This window comes from Geotrypetes seraphini, chromosome 12 (genome assembly GCF_902459505.1).
Source record: "Geotrypetes seraphini chromosome 12, aGeoSer1.1, whole genome shotgun sequence".
NCBI lineage: Eukaryota > Metazoa > Chordata > Amphibia > Gymnophiona > Dermophiidae > Geotrypetes > Geotrypetes seraphini.
In genome coordinates this window covers 50,795,574-50,815,970 of record NC_047095.1, presented here as the reverse complement: position 1 = coordinate 50,815,970, position 20,397 = coordinate 50,795,574, and the positions used below count along the sequence as shown (strand labels likewise).

The 20,397-nt window shown below is 42.5% G+C and overlaps 1 protein-coding gene across 2 annotated transcripts in view; it reads left to right on the top strand.

Annotated features, from left to right (window-relative positions):
• Positions 1-20,397, top strand: part of NFIA (nuclear factor I A) — a 661,499-nt gene that overhangs the window by 28,793 nt on the left and 612,309 nt on the right. The window lies entirely within an intron of this gene.

Here is a 20,397-nt window from a genome sequence, read left to right as displayed (position 1 = left end):
CCTTCTACACCAGCATTCTTCAAAGCAAAGCTTGCGGGTCAGTGGTTGTGGCCATTCATACTCTGATTCTTCCCTCTCTCCTTAAAGAATGACGTGAAGATGGTTTCCCGTGGTTATCCGCGGGGACGGGAACGGTGATGAATTTTGTCACCGTGTCATTCTCTATAATTTCTGCTTGAACCACAAGGGAATAGAATCCCCACGGACAATTACACAAAGTCAGCAAAGTACTGGGGTCACAACAATGGCCTTGTAAATTCCAACCAGGTTTGGTGGAGATAACAAAAAGTTGACTCTATGCGGAACTGGGTTTCGGTGGGGAGAACCGCCTGCCTCAGGGGGTCTAGATATCTCAGCGTGTGAAGTATATCAGCTAATCAAACAATGTGTCTGTTAGTTTGTATGACTTTATTTATTATTCTGTATGATAATGTGTTAAATTTTATGTATCCTTTTATAATTAATCTGATGTATCTATTTTTTATCTGTAAATCGCTTAGCAAATTAAATTAAGCGATTCAATAAGTCAACAATAAACTTGAAACTTGCCGCTAAAAACAATCCTACTTGGACTGTATTGAAGCTCTAGAAAGCTTAAAAAAAAAAAAATCATGCATAGGAAATATTAACATTGAAAATGTGTATTTCCACTCTTTTGTATTATAAATAGTCGGAATAATGGTCCAGCTAGCCCAGTATCCTGTTTTCCACAGTAGCCAAAACCCAAATGGTAGCACCATTCCCAGACTATTTATTGTGTTTGGGGAGCGCAGGTATGATGGTCTGTGAACTAAGTCACCTATTGTTCAAGAATGGTAATATTGTTAACCTTACATTCTTCCCCCGATATTCAGCAGCCGGCGTTCAGCGTTTTTGTAAATGCTGATCCATTGCCAGCTGAATTAGCCCCTGATATTCAGTGCCAGGCCATGTCCAGGCACCAGTACTGAATATCGGGGCTAAGTATGAAAGGGCAGGTTGCCAGTGCTTATAAACCAGTCCTGCTTAAGCAAATTATTCAGCCCCAGCTGAATATCGGGCAGGAACCGCATAACTTTTTTTTCTCTACAAAATCCCCCTTCCAACCCCTGTGAAGTGCCAAATTCCCCCTTTATCTCTCCCCCCTAGCTGCTATGAGAGGTTGCGGCAACCATTTTGGGTGACAAGAGCGAGGAGTCCACTCTCCTGCCCCCCAAAACCCCTGTTGGACCACCAAGTACACACACCGAGTACACAGGTAGGCTTGGGGGAACCTACTTGGATCTCATGGGGAGGGCATAGGGTTTGATAGTGGGCGGGGGGGCCTTGGCTCTTCACAGAGGGGGAGGGTGTTACTGAGGCCCACGGTGGGGTTGGGAAAGGGTTTTTGTACAGAAAAAAAGTTAAATGGGTAACAGCCCAATGTCGGCACCCGCATAGCGAAGCGGCCAGATTTAGGATAGCTTTTGAGCTTCTTCCCAGGGCCACCCCTGACCGGCTCACTTTTTTAGTTGGCGATCCGTGGGGATGTTCAGCAGCGCTTTCCAGTTAAGTGTCACAGGATATCCTCTCTTAGGCATCCGGAAGCAATTTAAGCGGGCAGGAAAGCTTTGTGCCTGCTTCAATCGCTCTGAATATTGGCCCATCTGTGTTTAAATATTATTATGTGCAAACCCCCTTTTTCATGTAATTGCAGAATCTGAATAATTACACAGAGTATACACACAATGCTCAGGGGCTGATGTGACTTTTATCTTTCAGTGTTGTGGAGAGTGATAATCTGTTCCAGGCTGTGCTACTTTGAAGGTACCAGAGATCACTTTGCACTGAAAGATAGATGTCTTAGTTCACGCTATAGTGCAGGGGTGTCCAACTTTTTGTCTTCCCTGGGCCGCATTGGCTGAAAAAAATTTTTCTGGGGCCACACAAATGCTGCAGCAAGACAGAGGAGGGAGCCGGCAAGACAGTAGACACCCGGGAGCAGCAGAAGAAAACGCTGCATCGCCCTCGACTGGGGCCGCACAAAATACTTCACGGGGCCGCAGGTTGGACACCCCTGCTATATATAGTGCATCAAGGGCCGGATTCTGTAAACAGTGCCTAAATTGGTGACGTCTGCAAAAATGGACACCGGCCATTAATGAGTTTTTAATTGGTTTTAAATGACACGGTCAGTTACTATGCCAATTAAAGCCACTGGTCCCAGTACATATCCCTGCAGCACTCCACTATTTACCCTTCTCCATCACATGTTTATTCACACCTTCAAAGATGTCAACCAGATTGGTGAGGCAGGACTTTCCTTGGCCGAACCCATGCTGACTCTGTCCCATTAAATTGTGTGTGTCTACATGTTCCATAATTTTATTTTGTATAATTGTTCCCACTATTTTGGCTGGCACTGAAGTCAGGCTTACCGGTCTGTAATTTCCCAGTTCTCCCCTGGAACCCTTTTTAAAAATCAGTGTACAACTGGCCAACCTTCAATCTTCAGGTACTACAGATGATTTTAGCGACAGGTTACAGATCAGCAATTTTATGTTTGAATTCTTTTAGAACCCTGGGCTGTATACTATCCAGTCCAGGTGATTTATCACTCTAACTTGTTGATTTGGCATAGTACATCTTCCATGTTCACCGAGATTTCTTTCAGTTCCTCCACATCATCACCCTTGAAAACCATTTCCTGCTCAGATAGATCTCTTATATCTTCCCTAAAGACAGAAGCAAAGAATTAATTCAGTCTCTCCGCTATGGCCTCATTCTCCCTGAGCACCTTTTTTGCTCCTTGATCATCCGATGATCCCACAGATTTTCTGCTATTGATGTACCTAAAAAATTGTTACTATGAGTTTTTGCCTCTTTGGCAAGTTTCTCCTCATATTTTTAGCTTTATCAATACTTTGCATCTAATTTGCCAGTACTCTTCTTATTTTTTTCATGTGGATTTTTTTTCCAGTCTTTAAAAATGTTTTTGGCTCTAATGGCCTCTTTCATGTCACCTTATAACAATTCCGACTGTCGTTTTCTTTCCACCTTTTTTAATACGTGGAATACATCTAGTCTGGGCTTCCATGATGGTATTTTTAAATAACATCCAAGCCTGGTTTATAGTCCTAACCTTTGCCACCAATTCTGTTAGCTTCTTTTTAACCATTTTCCTCATTTTATCGTAGTCGCCCTTTCAAAAATTAAAGGCCGCTACAGTAGATTTCTTTAGGAACGTCACTTCAGATATCAGCTCAGATTTGACCGTATTATGATCACAGTTTCCCAGTGGACCCAACACAGTTACCTCCCGTACTGTGCCCTGCATTCCACTAAGGACCGAATCTAAAATAGTTACCCCTCTTCTCAGTTCCTGGACTAGTTGCTCCAAAAAGCAGTCGTTTATTATGTCTAGGAATTTTACCTCCCTAACACTCCCTTGTCTGCTGTGAGATTGTTGTGCATTGGAGAAAATTGCATGCATCAGGCAAGGAATATGTGATCCACTAATCCTATTCAATTTTATGTAGATCGTAAGCCACCCAGAAAATCTACCAATGAGCAGGATAACAAATGACTAATAAATCTGGAGAAACTGAGGTTCAGTGTGTCTATATGTCCTGGGCCCTTTTAAGGCCTGGCATCATCAGAATCAGTAGACAAATTGATGAAAACTAGGGGCGATGTTCTGGAGGAGGTGATAAATTCAAGGAGCATGTCCAGGGCTGGTATGCTAACTTTATTTATATCCCACCCTTCTTCGGGGCGGGTTACAGGCAAAAAACATACATAACAAAAAACACATGAGATCAGCAATAGTTTGTACAAGCAAAGATCAGCAGTTTAGTAGAAAGTGCCTTAACCTTGACTTAAAGGGCAATAAGTCTTAAACGATGCCAGGTTGATCAACAGCGCATATTTTGCCTGTTCTGAAACAACTTCATGGTTACCAATAAAACAGGGAGGGTACAGTAAAGTTTTGTCTGTGGTCCACCAGGTCTTATGTAGTTTGGCCCCAGCATGCTTTGGCGCATTGTGGGAGATCTATAGACCTGGAAAGACATTGAGATCTGAGGGAGGTATGAGATTAACAGCAATTATGAAAATGGGATTGTGATATGTGATTTCAAAAACAAAAATGTTTTGTATTGCTGGTGTACATCTGCGGAATAATTTACCAGGACATCTGAGATTATGCACAGACCGTACTAACTTCAAGAAGTTACTAAAGACACAACTGATGCCTATATGTAATGCGAATGAAAATTTCCCATGTTGCTCTAGGTATACAGCCACCATATATGGATGAGAAGATAGTGGGTGTTGATTTTATGTCTATGTGTTATATGACAAATATATTAGGAATGTTTGATATTGGAAATTGCTTAGATATTAGGTAGTATATAAATGTATTAAATAAATGCCCCCCTCCTCCCCCCCGCATTTTTACTAAACCGCGATAGTGGTTATTAGCATAGGGAGTCGTGCTGCTCCTGATTCTCATAGGATCTCTTTGAGCGTTGGGAGCAACATGGAACATTCAGTTCAGTTTCCTGCGCTAATAACCGCTATTGCGGTTTAGTAAAAAGGAGGGGGTAAATAAATAAATATTGCAAATATTCCCAATTCTGGGTTACTTTGAGAGCCACATTGCTCAGGGGATAGATGAGAAGAGACGGGAGGTGGGACAGGGTGTTTGGTAATCATGCTTGACGTGTTGTGAGTTGGGGGAATTTTTCAAGTATTGTATAGGGACAGGATCTGTATTTAGGGTGTCTGATTAAAAATTTCATTTGGGGAAATTCTAGATTCTAAATGTGCTTTAGGATTGTAGATTTTTCACTGCTTCCTTTCCCAAGGAGTAAGTGCAGAGGAGGGGGCCTCCATCAATGGTAAGGAAGCTCTAGGGCAGGGGTAGGGAACTCTGGTCCTCGAGAGCCGTATTCCAGTCGGGATTTCAGGATTTCCCCTATGCATGAGATCTATTTGCATGCACTGCCTTTAGTGCATATTCATTGGGGAAATCCTGAAAACCCGACTGGAATACGGCTCTCGAGGACCGGAGTTCCCTACTCCTGCTCTAGAATGAGGGGTCTTCGGATGAATGTGAAAGGGGGCAGAGCTGGGTTTAATTTAAGAAAATATTTCTTCAAAGAAAGCGTGGTTGAATGGAATAGCCTTCTGACAGAAGTGGTAGGGATGAAAATAATGTCAAAGGTCAGGAGGGCAGAAGTCAAGCACAGGGGCTCTTGGGAATGGATGGTATTGACCTTGGAGAGAATAGATGAGGTGAGGTTCAGAATCATAGGCTAACAGTTTTAACTGTTCCCTTTTCCATCAGATTATTCTTTGTGATCTACACATTTCAATCAGGGACATAAAATAAATAGGAAAATGCCAGAGGACCCAGTATTTATTTATTTAATTAATTTTCTCTCCCATTCCCCCCCCCCCCCCCCCCCCAAAGAGCTCAGGACGGGTTACTGGTCAACTTACATAATACAGAGGCTTTGGTACTGCATGCAATATGGAGAAACCAGGGTTGCCACCTGACGCCCAGGTCAGCGGAACAGATAGATTTAGTTCTGGTTTTCCACCACGGAAGAGCAGTTTTATTATTCTGATTTTCCTAAAGAAACCAAAGTACAATTTTTGCCTTGCAAGGAGGCAAAACTGGACTCGATCAAGCTGTCTGCCTGATGGGGGTTAACATACTGTCCCCATATGCTCTAGATGAGGAGACACCAAAAAAGAATCTAGTTATGTGCTTGATATCTGCTTCAAAATCTGTCTCATGGTTGTAAAGTGTTCAGGACTGTACAGAGTAGTAGGTTACATAAGCCATCTCTGATGTATTCTCTAGATACAAAATTAACGTGCTAGATACAAAATTAACGTGCATAGCAGATAACTTCTCATGTATTGTCACACTGTTGTTGGTGTGCTATGAAATTAGTTGACGTACACATGAAGGCCTCGTAGGAATATCAGTACCTGCATATCCTAACCAACTGCTTGCCCCACCTATCTTGCTTCACTCACATAGGTATAAATAGAAGCCCCAGTGACATTCGACTCCAACAAACGAGAAAACCCTGAAGGAAGCACTGAAATATCTTGGAGTGCAGTGTTAAATAACAAATCTAAAGATCCCCTACCTAAGACAAGTGCTTGATTAATCACACCATGGGGTTGGGATAGCTTTCTTCATTGTGGTCCAATCCGGTGGTTTCACAGGAGACCGCGCTATTGCTAGAGTGGAGAGCATTAGTAGTTCTAATGGCTTGGGGTCCAACTTATCCAGGGCAAGTCCAATAAGCATAGTGTGAGAAAACCTCACTTAAACAAGGTGACTAGTAACCATCTGTTAGTGTAACATAACACACAATTGTAGCTTTGGATAATGGATTAGAACTAGGTTGTGCGTGTGGCCTTTGCTAAGGTTACCTGTATACAATGTGGAAACCGCTTCGGCTGTACCATATCAAATGCATCATCACCCTTACCCTTCCTTACCTTCCTAATACGAGTTCCAGTATTTATATTCTGCATTTACCTTGGAAGGCCAATGCAGATTACAAGAAATAGACTGGTAATAAGCAGAAAGGCACAATTATTTATACAGAATTGAGGTATTTAAAAAAAAAAAAAAAAAATTAATAGGCTTTCAGCATACAACAGAAAAACATATAATTAGAACTTGGGAAATGGACAAGAGATGAAGATGTAACTTGTTTTCTAGCGCAGGAAAGACCTTCCTGGGCTGTTCTGGGTTTTACAATAGGAAGTTAGTGTCAGACAGACGTGCACGCTCTCCTCCACTGTCCGCCTCACATCAGCCACTTTGGGCTCCTTTTACTAAGTCGCGTTAGGGCTTTAACGTGCGGAATAGCGCGTGCTAAATTGCCGCACGCGCTAGACCTTAACGTCACCGTTGAGCTGGCGTTAGTTCTAGCCGCGTAGCACGCGCTAAAATGCTGCGTGTGCTAAAAACGCCAACGCGGCTTAGTAAAAGGTACCCCTGGAAGAATACTATATGCTGGAAGCAGGCTGAGAGAGAAATGATGACCTTTCTGTTTGGATTTTTTTTCTTTTTCTTCCAAATGCTCTCATTTGGTGGCGTTTTTTTTTTCCCCTTGACTTTTTAAGTTTTCCTCTAGCCCGTCATCCTGTTTGCAAGGGCGCATTTGACAAACTTCTCCTCCTCCTCCTCCCAGTACCAGGATGGTTCAGCTATAAACTGCCTTGGGACTGATAAGCTTGGGGGAGGGGTGGGGATGAGCTTTACTGCGTATAAAATCACTGCATTTCACTAGCTTTATGCTGAAGCTTTTGTTCAGCTGGACTTTCGAATGTCTGGAGCGTTTTTTTTTTTTTTCCTGCTCCAGAGAAGTAGTTTCAAGTAACTTGCTGAGAATAGACTCTTTGTAGTTAGAAGCTGCTGAACAAAATACTCTTTGTTACAGGTCCCCGCTGGGGGAAAGATATCCACGAACATACTTTCATCGTGTGGCCTTTTCATTGGGTGAGCTCTTCATTAAAAAAATATTGAGGGAGCTTATCTGCAGTTGTTCCCTAACCAGAAGCGGATATGGTGTACCCACGTATCTGTGCGTGTTTTACTTTTTTTCATGGCGACAAGATGAGTGGCAAGTCTAAACAAAGAAGCTCGTTTCAGCTTCTCTGTGGCAATTATGCTGTTTATTTAATGCCTTTCTGTAGATTTTTTTTTTCCTTGGCAAGTAGCACATTTGATTTTGTCTGTTGGGATAGGTTTGAAATGTTGCCTAGAGGAGAGAAGCGTCCATTCCACCTAAGAGAGCATCTTTGAGACCCTTTCTGTCGTAACCGAGGGCACCTCATTTCTTTTGGTACTTTATTGAAATTGGTGTTTATCCCTCAAATAACACACCCTGACCTTCTCAAGAAAGGTTATTTTGCTGTCACTTTTATGATATATTGTTTGCTTTGCCAGGGTAGGCATTGGCCTATAGATTGGTGGTTACAAGATACAGCAGTGAAACATATTGTCTCCCAAATCTGACTGAAGGACCCTGTAGCCGGTTGGGTTTTCAGGATATCCAGAGTAAGTATGTGAGATTTCATACATTACAGAGTCAGGGTGGGCACATTTATCCCATGCATATTCATTACGGATGTTCTGAAAACCCGACCAGTTATGAGGTCCCCTGTGATTGCCGTCTCTGTCACCCATGCTTTGATAGTAAGCATTTTATGGACTGCACTATCAGTTTATTATGATAGGTTCTTGTGAGAGAGTAATTCAACTGATATCACTGCACAACAATTTTTTGGTTAAGTCTTGATTCCTGAAAAGTTTTTGGTGATTATGACAGGTACCAACTTGGTATGCTCAAATATGGTTTTGGTTTTACTGCATCACGTAAGAACTATGAGAAATAGACATTTTTATGTTTACTGACAATAAAATATATAGTCAAGTTTACGTTTCGCACAAGCGACTAAATGAAACAGAATTAAAAGTGTTTTGCTCCCGAGTTTCTTTTATATTCAGTGTCTGGTGCATCACGTTGTAGCATCCAACAATAGTCGGCAAGCATTGACGGATTCCAATTGCCCTGGTATCGTTTCTCCATCGTAGCTATGTCTTGATGAAACCTTTCACTGTGCTCGTCACTCACAGCACCGAGATTTGCGGGGAAGAAGTCCAAGTGTGAATGGAGGAAATGAATCTTGAGTGACATATTGCACTTCATTCTCTTGTATGCTTTGAGAAGTTTGTCTACCAGCTGAATGTAGTTTGGGGCTCTGTAATTGCCCAGAAAATTGTCAACAACGTCTTTCAAGGCTTTCCAGCCAATTTTTTCCGGCCCAACTAACAGATCTTCAAATCGCTTGTCACTCATAACATGTCTGATCTGGGGGCCAACAAAAATACCCTCTTTGATCTTGGCATCAGTTATTCTTGGGAACATCTGTCTTAAATAACGAAAACCTTCCCCTTCCTTGTTCATTGCTTTCACAAAATTCTTCATGAGTCCCAGTTTAATGTGAAGAGGAGGCAAAAATATCTTTGTCGGGTCAACAAGCGATTCATGTGCTACATTTTTCTGTCCTGGAACTAACTTTTTACGGAGTGGCCAGTTCTTTCTAGAATAGTGCGACTCTCTGTCTCGGCTGTCCCATTCGCAGATGAAACAGCAGTACTTTGTATAGCCAAGCTGCAGTCCTAGTAACAGAGCAACGACTTTGAGGTCTCCACAGATATTCCAGTTATACCTGGTATACTGGACATACTTTAGTAACATTTCCATATTCTCATATGTTTCTTTCATATGTGCTGCATAGCCAACAGGTACTGAAGGATAAACGTTGCCATTGTGCAACAGAACAGCTTTCAGGCTTAACATTGACGAATCAATGAAAAGACGCCACTCTTCCGGGTTGTGATCACAACCAAAGACCGAGAACAATCCTTCAATGTCACAACAGAAACAGAGAGTGTCGACTTGTGCAAAAAATTTGGTTATATCATGATGCCGGTCTCGAAACACAGAAATTTTCGTACCTGGTGATAGCAAACACCATTCCTGCAGTCTCGAACCTAGCAGCTCAGCTTTTGCTTTTGACAGACCCAAATCTCTGACCAAATCGTTCAATTCGGACTGTGTTATCAGATGTGGATCGCCTGATGAGGATGGTTCAAATCCGGGTCAATGTCACTGTTAGAACCCTGCACTGCAGTTTCTTCATCTGGTTCGTCTAAGGTCCAATCCTCTGGTGGTTTCGGAACTGGAAGACTGTCATCATGTGGCATGGGTCTCATTGCTGAAGGCAGATTAGGATATTCAATTGACTTCTTGTTTTTGGCAGAGAAACCAGACACATTAGTCAAACAGAAATAACAGTCCGTCACATGGTCTTTCTGTTCTCGCCATATCATCGGAACAGCAAATGGCATCGTCTTTCGAGTACCTCTGAGCCAGGCTCTCAGACTAACAGCACATGTCGCACAGCAAATGTGAGGCGCCCATTGCTTGTCTTGATCACCTATTTTGCAGCCAAAATACAGATGATAGGCTTTCTTTACAAGGGCAGTCATCGAACGTCTCTGAGGCGTAAGTGTATATTCCCCACAGATATAGCAGAATGTGTCGCGGCTGTTACGACACCGACGAGACATATTGCCCGACACCAAAACGTCTATAGCATCAAGCTTACTTACTGTTATATTGCTACAGCTACTATACTACTATACTTTACTATACTGATACTATATACACACACGGACTATCTATATTAACCAAATGAGCAGGATCGGTGTATGGAAGCCACCATTATAGCATGGTGAGACAGCGCAAGCTCGTTCAGACCTGCCCAGACATGCCCAGGATGTCATCTTCCATAAAACAGCTTCCAACCTGGCTAGATTTTATGCATGGACATACCCAGGCGGCACAAACCGTTGTTGATAAGACACTTATGGGAGAAAAAATTGTTTGCATCCAAATATAAGAAAAAATCACGACAAAATTGAAGATTTCTCTGAAATGGTACGTGATGGGTAATTTTTGATGTAATATTCATGATCAGCACCCAAAATTCTATAAGAAACACCCAGCAGTGTTCAGGAAGCAAAAACTTTGTTGTGCAGTGTATCCAGAAGAGGTGATGGCTTTTAAATCGCCTCCCATAATCTCACACTTAACATTACAATATTGAGTGATTTCAACAATAACAGACCCTCAGAGATACCACCATGATACTCGGAAAGCTCTCATTGTATCTGGCTTAACGTACCAAATCCTCACTGGGTCTTATTTGGTATATCTTAAATCTCAAACTTAGTCGTGAAAATGTTAATAGTAAGCAATATTGATAGTAAGCATGACAGCTTCCTCAAGCTCAAAATAGGGACTTGCGTGCTAAAGGTTTTCTCCCATTTTCTCCATTGACACAGATTTTCAGCAATCTTTATAGTGTCTGCGGACGGTTTTCAAAAACATTTTTGTGCCATTTTTTGGTTCTGGAACAAATATCCTCAAGAGTGAAAGAGTACCTGCTCTTAAAGGGTGCACACTCTTTCATCCATGCATACACTATTAGGAAAGAAGACTCTGCTCTCTTTTTACATAGCGCGCACTATTATCGCCAAATGAGAGTTCATCCCTTTATAGATTCTGCAAGTGAAAATTTGCACAGAGGCAGCATCAGAAATAAAAGAAAGCCCATTCATTAGAAAATCCAATTGTATTTGTATTGTTTGCTCAAGTTTTATTTTAAAATTTCATATACCGCTTAAAAAGTTGTCTAAGTGGTGTATAGAATCATAAAGAGTTAAAATCTTTGGGAAGACCTAATTAGGCAATAACAGTCATAAATGATGCATTGAAACACCCCCTTGAGAAGAGGATACTGAGAGAGGACATTATCGAAACATTCAAGATATTGAAGGGAATTGACTTAGTAGATAAAGACAGGTTGTTCACCCTCTCCAAGGTGAAGAGAACGAGAGGGCACTCGCTATATACATTCTCAAAAATCACACATTTCAATTCAGCTATCCCATAGAAAGGCAGTATATCAAATCCCATTACCCCCCTCCTTTACAAAGCTGTACTAGCATTTTTAGTCCTGGCCACCGAAGTAACAGCTCCGACACTCGTAGAATTCATATGAGCATCTGAGCTGTTATTGCTGCGGCCGGCACTAAAAACACTAATCTTACCTTTGTTGTCTGGTGATTTTATCTTTCTAATTATCTCCTCTGGTTCTGCTTCCCTGTGCTCTGTCTATACACTTTTCCTTTTTCTTTTTCTCCTCTTTACTTCCTGCCCTGTATCCATCTTTCATGATCAACTGTTCTTCCATTTTTCTTCCTCCTTTTCAAATCTGTCTAGTTTCCATCCCTTTCCTTTCTCTTCCATGGGTACTCTCTCTTCCCTCCCCTCCCTCTCCCCCCTACTCTGTTCTCACCATTTCTGTCCTTCCCTCCTTTCACCAATTCCCTTGCTTTTTCAATCCCTATTTCCAGAATCTTGCCCTCTCAAACATCACTCTACTCCCCCGTCTGCACCTCTTTCTTGCAGCAAAACTTCCTGTGATCCTGCTCTCTCCCTCCCTCCCTCCTTGCCCCCATGGTCGGGTTATCTCTTTCTCTCCTCCCTCCCTCTCTCTGTGGTTGGGTCATCTCTTTCTTTTCTCCCTCCTCCATCCCTGCCCCCATGATCAGGTCATCTCTCTTTCTTCTCCCTCCCTCTGTGGTCGAGTCATTTCTTTCTTGTGTCCCTCCCTGCCCCCATGGTCAGGCCATATCTTTCCTACTGCCTTCAACTCCTAACTCCTTTCACCTCGGGTTCTGTATCTTTACCCTATATGTTATGTCTCTCTGTCCAAGTTAGATTGTAAGCTCTTTTGAGCAGGGACTGTCTATTAAATGTCAAAATGTACGGCACTGCGTATGCTTTTCAGAGCTATATAAGCGATAAATAGTTGTAGAAGTAGTCATCTCTTTCTCTCCTCCCTCCCTCTTTGCCCCCATGGTCAGGTCATCTTTCTCTCCTCTCTCCCTGCCTGCCTCTGTGGTCGGGTTATCTCTTTTTCTCCTCCCTCCCCCTGTGGTGTGGTTGGTTTGGGTCACCTCGCTCTCTCTCCTTCCTTCCCTCCCTCCCTCCAACCTTTCATAGCCTGCCAGCAGTGTTAGCCATTAAAGCACAGCACTGCTGGCAGGCTAGCTAGCTCCACAACCTTTCATAGTTTCCAGTCCTTGCTACACTGGAACAGGAAGTTACATCAGCTGTTCCAGTGTAGCAGGGACCGAACAGACTGCAAGAGAATGGAATCGAGTAGCCTGCCGGCAGTGCTCTGCTTTAATCGCTAACACTGCCAACAGACTATGAAAGGTTAGAGGGAGAGGGCCGTGACAGCTTTCACAGGAGGAGGCCAGAGTCAGCAGTGGTAGCGACTTTACAGGAGGGGGGCAGTGGCAGCAATGGTGCTTTCTGGCACCAGTGAAGATGGTGAGAGGCAGCGGTGGCAAGTGGCTTAACCTCCTCAAACATTCCAACCATGTCCTCTGATATAATTTCTGGTGAAGGTGTCCTGGAAATGATCGGGAAGGAAGGCAAGCTGCGACTGTCCATTGAGAATCCTAGGGACTAAGGTAGGCCAGACTGTGTTAACACGTCAAAATTTTTAATGGTAATCATATTATTAATGCATTAATTGTTCATCCCTACTACATAGTTAATTAGAATTCCTAAAAAATTCAAAATGATTCATAAACAGAAATAAAATCCTAACGCCCAACTGAACCCATGTCCTGCTCTTCCAGCTTCCCCACCCCACCGTTTTCCATCCTCTGCAGTAGCCCCCCTCCCCCTTTCTTTCCTTGGCTTGGGCACCGCCAATGACAGTGGCCACGATTACCATTCTCTGGCTCGGGCCTTGCCAACATCTCTTCCATTATGTGCCCGGCCACACATTTCAGGCTTCTGGGCATCGGGGAATTTTTTTTTTTCTGCCTTGCAAATGTAGATTTGCAAACCTCAAATCCCTTAGCATATTAAATAACAGATATGAAAATGTATGAAGTCATATGCTTGTTTCATGTTAAATTCTGTATTTATTTTTTTTTTTTTGGTGGTAAACTTCAACAAAATCATACATAAAGAAACCCTCTATGAGCTTTTTATACCAGGATATTCAGTGTACCCAGATACAGGTGCTGGATATTCAGTTATACATCTGCTGGCACGTGTATCACTGAAAATCTGAATATCAACTTCTTTCTGTAATAGTAAGCGATATCTTTTTATTGGACTTGCTTAATACATTTATGATTAACTTTGGAGAGTGCAAAATAAGTTAATGAGGCTGTTGGCCGAATGTATAAGCAAATGTTTATTTTAAGCCTTTAGACAAACAGAGTTGAACTGAATATCAGCACGATTATTACCCAGCAGCTCTCTGTATAAAGTTGAGTTGTGCAATACACAGCGGTGAAAACCTACATGCGTTACGGCTTCTACTGCCTCTTTTACAAAGCCGCGCAGCAACGGCCCCGAAGCCCTTTAAATCTAGAATAGTAGACTTGGGGGTGGGTCAGTAGAGTGGGCAGACCTGATGGGCTGTGGCCCTTATCTGCCGCCATATTCTATGTTTCGGGGCCGTTAGCGCAGGGCAGCTGCTAGCGCGGCTTTGTAAAAGAGGCCGCTGGTTTTCAGGCTTCTCTGGACCAATATCCTGTGAATGAACCTTCCAGTACAAAATACTGCGAGTTTCTTTTTTGAGGGGGGGAGGGATGCTTGCCTTGTTTAAATCCCAGTTTTTTTCAGACAATAAAAAGCAGTCCTGAACAAATGAGAGTGCAATTTTATGCCCAGAACAGTTATTGGAGACAGTTGGAAAGCACACAAAAGATTTGGGGGAGGGGGGGTGTTGTGTTTGTGTGTGTGTGTGTGTGCGCGAAATAAGACAGCTGTGATGGTCTGGAGGGGAAAGTGTGTGCAGATGGTGGTGCTGCTGGAGCGGAGGGAGAGAAATCTTGCACAGCTGATAAATTAAACACAGAGCAGAGAATGTTGGCTTGCTGGCCCTTTCCCGGAATATGGCGTTAGCAGCTCGGGTGCAGCATTCAGATGGGTTCGGCTTCCTCCTTTGATCAGTGCTCACAGCTGTGTGTGCTATTAATGCTCAGGCCCTCGTGACCTTTGACCAGCTGTGGTCTCCAAGCATGGCCAAAATGTGCAAATGTTGGTGGTGGATATTAGGATAACAGGGAAGCCTTGGTTTGGAGAGTATAGAGATGCCACTCTTCTCATGAAAAGAGGGGCAAGGCAGTCGCCACGGAAGTCCATGCGAAATGCACCCGTGGCCTCGCTGCTTTGCACCTCGATGTCGCAGATGACGCTGCCGAATTAGGCTAGAAGCATTTCAGAACCTTAAGAGCGAAGACAAAATTTGACTGTATATCTCCCTCCTGTAGCAGTTTTAAAACAAGTCAAGAATGAATAATAAATCTCCAACGTAAACCCTACATCTTCATAAAAAAAATCACAATACCAGTTAAGATCTTGAGGCCAGAGTCTTTGTGCTTTACATCCTCCAGCCCTGCTGGAGGATGTAAAGGTACAGTTTATACCTTTTAAAAATTAAACACTGATAAGTCTCAGAGCTGCTGGTCCCTTTACCTTTTTTTAATTTGTCTTTTGTGTTTGTTTCTACAGTTTCAACAAGATATTTCTGACGTATCAGAGATTTATTTTAGTGGCATGGAACAGGCCTTCAAAAAGAACCCCCCCCCCCCAACAATTTCAGAGATTCTAAATGTCTTATAAAGTTCAAACCTGTAAGTGGAATAAGCTAAATATAGACCCAGGGGCCTGTCTGATAAAAGTTTCTCCCATCTGGGATATGATTCACTGAACCTTTTCTCCCCATAGATACAGGAAACAAATCTGAGTAAATTAGGCTCTTTGGTTCACAGTGCAAATATCAAATGTGCTCACGCAGGCAAAGTGGAGGGGGCAACAATTCAAGGTGTTTAAAAATAATAAATTTACACATTAAGAGCATTAAAATTAATCTATACGCATATACCATCATGTCTTAGCACACATATATACAGTTGTAAGATTGTCTTCAATGTGCTGGGACACCTTACAAATGCAAGCCAAAATCTGCCAGGATCAAGAGAATGGGCTGAGGCCAGGGCAGACCCGAATAGGGAGGGTAATTATGACATTTTGTCAGGAATGAAAAGTCAAGACGCTCTTGTCATCTTTAAACCGGTGTGATGAGCTGAAGTGGCAGGACATTAGAAGGTGAAAATGTGAAGTGGCTTTACGCCGGGGGGTGGCTGCTTGACTTTTGACCCGGGTTGATTTGCTTTTGGCAGATTGCTTCATCTCTCTTTGCCGTGAGTGCCCGCTTAGGCTAGAAGCTGTTTGGGGCAGGGATTATTGTGCTTGAATATTACTAACGTGACAAGCTGCCTGGAGCATTACTTTCAGGAAGGTGGGCTGCACAATTCCGAGTGATTATTCTGTGCCGCTTTGGCTGTTTATTGGACTCGGTGGCCGGTATGCTTGCCAGTAGGGATAGTCGAAGGTTCACCTGAGAGTACTGAATGCCCTTTTTTTTTTTTTTAACAACAGCCTCTGGAGTTTCAGAGGACCCTCCTAGCTTTTCTACAGCCAGTTTTCTGAGGCCCTGTGGTAAGCAGTGTTTCTGAGGCCCTGTGGTAAGCAGTGTTTCTGGAGGCTGCTCCTTTGGATAGGCACAGGCAGAAGACACGGTGCAAGTGTCCTCTTAATCCAGGCTCAGAGCCTATAACAGGTATCAAACTCTTCCTTAGCTTTTCGTTTCTCCTCTCTCTGAAACCTGTTGTACCTCATCAACATCTCCCTGCCCAGAGCCAGTGCTAGAGAATTAGACGCCCTAGATGAATCTTCAGTCTTACCCCCCCCCCCCCCCAGCCCCAATTATTTTTCAGGCCCTTAGGCTCCCTGCTGGGACTTTGAGAATTAAGCATAACGATCATGATTACTCCAACAGCACTATTTACAGAACAACCGTGCAAACACACATAATTGGACATAATGGGGGGGGGGGGGTTGATATTTAGAGGGGGTGATCCGGGTAGGAGAAGCTCCTACCCGGATCAGTTCCGCTGACTGAACCATGCCTGGATTTTCAGTGGCACTTACCTAGATAGTGAGATAGTGCCGCGAATATCCGGCAAGACTGTTGCAACACTATTCAGTTGGTGCCAAGGTGCTTGAGGGGTAGAATTTGAGTGGCCTGGGTGCCACCGATACTCACTGCTGGTGTCCAAATAACTAACCAGGCAAGTAGGACTACATAAAACGCTCTCCCAGCTGATTATTGACTGTACCTGGATAACGTCTGGGTGAAAGGGTCAAGAATTTGATCTGCTGTAATTTACTATGTTACTCCTCCAAAGTGGTTTACATTTCCTTTTATAGGCAGGTACTTTTTCCTGCCCTAATATAATCTTAAGTTCTACTGGAGACCCAGCTATTCAGTGCTGGTACCCAGATAAGGGCCAGCACCAACTATTTGGGTCTAATTCAGCCCATGCCAGAAAGCGTTTAAAAAAAAAATGCCACCTACTATGGGTAAATATCGACCATAATACTTTTAAATTTTAAATGTGGGGATATCTGATGACGTTATAGAATACTAGCACAAAACCTGCACTGGTGCAATATAAAGAAGGCATGCCTGATTATGCCTGGCCAATGGCAGGTGTAAATGGGTACACCTAAATGTGCCAGTCAGTACATGCATCTTATGCAGTAGTATTCTATAGATTAGATGCATCGATGGCTGACATGCTCCAGCTTCTCCCTCCTGCACACTCTTAGAACATAAGAATAGCCTTAACTGGGTCAGACCAATGGTCCATCAAGCCCAATAGCCCGTTCTCACGGTGGCCAATTCAGGTTACTAGTACCTGACCAAAACCCAATGAGAGCAACATTCCAGAGCTGAGATTTTGATGTCATAATGCCTCATTCCTCAAAGCCAACCTCATCAGTGATGTTACAATGGCTTGATTGTCCTATGCTTGGCTCACATAAGAACATAAGAATAGCCTTACTGGGTCAGACCAATGGTCCATCAAGCCCAATAGCCCGTTCTCACGGTGGCCAATTCAGGTGACTAGTACCTGACCAAAACCCAAGGAGTAGCAATATTCCACGCTACCGATCCAGGGCAAGCAGTGGCTTTCCCCACGTCTTTCTCAGTAACAGACTATGGACTTTTCCTCCAGGAAAATGTCCAAACTTTTCTTAAAACCAGCTACGCTATCCGCTTTTACCACAACCTCTGGCAACGCGTTCCAGAGCTTAATTATTCTCTGAGTAGAAAAAAAAAAAAAATCCTCCTATTGGTTTTAAAAGTATTTCCCTGTAACTTCATCGAGTGTCCCCTAGTCTTATAATGGCAAAAGGTCGTAAAAGAGACCCAGTCTGGAAATATTTTGATTTAAGTTCCTCAGGTATTCACAAAATACAAACTGTGCAACAAAGAAATGGAAGGCCTGGTGGCCCAAATGAAACAATATCATGAGAAGTGCATTGATGAAGATTTATTTATGTATTTACTTATTTATATGCTGCTTTTAGCCTAAGCGGTTTACATTCAAGTACTCAAGTATTTCTCCCTATTAGTCCTGGTGGGCTCACAATTCGGCTAATGTACCTGGGGCAATGGAATGTTTTGTGACCTGCCTAGGATCACAAGGAGCAGCCCTGGGCTTGAACCTGCAACCTCCACTTTCTTAGGAATATGTTTGAACAGGCAGTATCTTCAGGTTGGTAAATGTTTTGATTTCATCATATTTCAAGACTGCCTTAAAGATTTTGTCATAATTTAGCAAAAATATATTTTTTGTTATTATTGCATGTTACTGTCATTTTGATACAGTTGTTATGAAGAAACAGAAAGTTGAAACAAGCAACTATTCCTTTTATGGGCAGTACTGAGTGGCAGTGAATACAATGAGAAAACTATAATTTAAATTGTGTTTTAAATCGATTTGATTTAAATCAAATCCACCCTGATAACTCAAAAGACTATCAGAGTATAGGATGGTCAAATATCCAATTCACCCTGTTTCTCCTCATTCTTTTTGTTCAATTGTTCATTTCTGATCTGAAGACGTTATTGCCTTTGGAAGCTAATTCATATGTATTCAGTTAGTCCAATAAAGCGGTATCATCTTATTTTGTTTTATTTCCTTAAAAAGTGGTCTAACATAGGTACCACTCTGCCCCTTGCTGACTACATTTTAAGCACTGAGGGCCATATTCTATATATGACACCCCCCAAAAATCAGTGCTGACTAGAGCAACACTTAGCGCTAAGGTATGTACACCTTACAGAATCACACTAAGTACCAATGCATGTCATAATATTTAAGCAAATCCAAACTGTATAGAAAAAATTTCAAGTTCATTAAAAAAAAACCCCAAAACTCATAAACATAAACAAATATAGAGAGCAAACTCATGCAGTATAACCAATGATTTCATAACACCTCATACACCCGGGGCCTTACTTGAATTTCTTTCGTGCCCTTACTGGGGTGGTGCATTCATCATCCGTCTTTTTTTCTTTGCATATTAAGTTATAATTTTAGGCTGTCATATCAACAATTGTGTGAAGCTATATATAGAATTTGAAGGTGAATGCGGACATAAATTCTAGGGAATCATAGAACAACCCCCCCCCCCCAAAAAAAAAAAAAAAAGCAAGTGGAACTGATGATCTGGATGAACTTGCTTTATTAAAAGTCCAAAACGAGTCCAAATTCTTCTCAACATATAATTGATTACATTTATTGACATTTATTCTGCCTTAACCTTACAGTTCTAGGCAGATTACAATAAGAGATATCTGGCTGTTTCCAGAGAATTACATTTTCAGTCTAGTACAGGGTGGTCATTGGAGTAAGATGTTGTCTGTCTCCAGGATTGTGGAGTCGGTAGATAAATCCTTCGACTCCGACTCCTCAGTTTCTGGTACCCATGAGTCCGACTCCAGGTACCCAAAATTGTCTCCGACTCCACAACCCTGGTTTTATCTATATATTTTGAAATCAGGGCTGTGGAGTCAGTAGATAAATTCTTCGACTCCAACTCCTCAGTTTCTGGTACCCACGACTCCAACTCCGGGTACCCAAAATTGTCCTGACTCCGACTCTGACTCCACAGCCCTGGTTTCAGCCTCTCGCACGTGAGCGATGTTACTGTATTGCTCTGGTGCTTCCTTAACTGAATGGCCAAAGGTAGGGCTACCAGACATCCAGATTTCCCCGTTAAAGTGGCGCATTTTAAACCTGTGCCTTTATGCCTGCTAGTGACATGCTGTAAGTGGGTGTGTCTAAATGTGTATGTTTCTTTCGACTTCTAGTTATACTCTAGAAAAGCATTTCCATGCGTGTTTTTAAAGAATGGCGCTCAGTGCGCATAAATCTGGTGCTTTATTTCTAGTCCCAATTATAGAATTGTCCCCATTATTCGTTTCATCTATCTATACATAGCGGTATTTAAAAACATTTTTACAAGATTACTCTTGAATGGGGTAATGGGGTGATGGTTGTTTAATTGTCAAAATTTTGGAGAGAGAGCTGGGGGGGGGCCTTCTTTGACTCCATTAAATAGTGGTCTTCCAAATGTTTAAAATGTTTTCAATCCCTCTATTTGATGCATTGGTTGCCTGTTGCATTTTTTTAATTTTTGCAAACAATTTCTGCAGCCCTCAAAAGGCATTCTAGAAATACAAACTAAAGTAACAAGAAATTGCATATTTGGAATATCTCTTCGTGGTGTTACAGTTAATAGTTTCAGTTCATACTCAGCCTGCTTGAACAAGTTCAGCTGCTGAATTTCTCCAGCTCTGGCGCTTCTGTAGAGC